The following is a 1,495-nucleotide window of genomic DNA, read 5'->3' as shown; positions in this document are numbered from 1 at the left end:
TGGTTGGGGAAAAAATGGGGAAAAAAAAAAAAAAAAAAAAAAAAAAAAAAAAAAAAAAAAAAAAAACACGTTGGAGTCGGGCTTTCGGGCGGCAGTTCGGGTCGGGCTCCACCAGTAAAAAATCTAGCAGTTGATCGGGGTTCGGCAATTCGGGTCGGAGGGAAAAAAATAAAAAAATCTGGCAGTCGGTGGTTGAGGGCGTCTTTCGGCGGCGGGCTTCCGCGATGTCATCCAAATTCGGGCAGCCCGAGCCCGAGCCCGAATTCTTCCTTGGGCGGGCGGCTTTATGGGCCTGCCCGCCGAGCCCGAAAAATTCAGGCTTCGAGCAGGCCTGCCGGCCCAAAGTTCCACCACTACTTTCGGTATTGTAATCAATATTAGAAAAAAGAATATCATATTCTATTAAGGACGAGATATACAAAGAAACCTCTATATAGAGGTAAGGAATTTCGAACCACTCTTGACACAGAGGTTAGGCAATCTACTCCCTTTCAAAATCTTTACTTTTGACCCTTTTTTTAGAGAGATTCTCTATTATGCCTAGCGTACCGGTACATCAGATTTTGCTAACTGTTAGATCTACACACATTTTGACTTTTACGTGATTTTATATGAATTTAACAGACAGAAAACTTGACATACCAATATGTTTAGAGATGGCAATATTCTCCACGGGATGAGCCCTGCCTCAAACGGGAGTGGGGATGGGGGACAATTATCAGGGATAGGGATGAGAACAAGAATAAAAACTAATCCCCAATTTGTGGCAGGGTGGGGACGGGGAAAGTACTCCACACCCCGCCTCCGCCCTAATATAAATATGTTATAATGCTTTGTCAGGATCCAAGTTTTTTGAATTATGATGCTTGAAAAGAAATAGCGTACAACCATGCAACGAAGATTGAGGTTGTTCGGAATAGAAAATGAAAGATAATTTATGTTTATGTTTTGATGTTTTTAAACTTTTTTTGCTTATGCGTTAGTTATTACTTTTGGATTCAATTTGCATGTTAAGAATTGATTTTTTTTATGAAACCTTTGATTTTAGTCTAAATTTATAATAAATTTCAACTCTTTTTATTTTAAGTTGTTAAAATTTTAAAATACATAATGCTACATGATGAGAATGTGACAGGTATGAAAAATGCTCCTCCAATAAAAGATCCCCGACTCTGACCTCACCCCTCATTAAGCAGAGATAAAGACGTGGATGGAGATAGTTTAAGGGGACGGGGATCAAGAAGGGAAATCATCCTCCGTCCCCACCCCGCCCCATTACCATCCCTAAATATGGCGTGTTGGAGGTCTCCTTTTTTTTTATCTCAAAAGAAATTTTGATCATCCAGGAAACAAATCTCAGGCTCGTCTCAAGTACATAAATATACCAAAAATTTCACTTCCGAAAAGCTTTCGTAAACAGGAGTTCGTACAAGCTAGATCATTATGCAAGCAACAAAGTTATTAAAAAAAAAAAAAAAAAAAAAAAAAAAAAAAC

Source organism: Morus notabilis, unplaced genomic scaffold (genome assembly GCF_000414095.1).
Source record: "Morus notabilis unplaced genomic scaffold, ASM41409v2 Scaffold3885, whole genome shotgun sequence".
Lineage (NCBI taxonomy): Eukaryota > Viridiplantae > Streptophyta > Magnoliopsida > Rosales > Moraceae > Morus > Morus notabilis.
The sequence above is the reverse complement of the archived record's forward strand: the minus strand, read 5'-3'. Positions refer to the sequence as shown.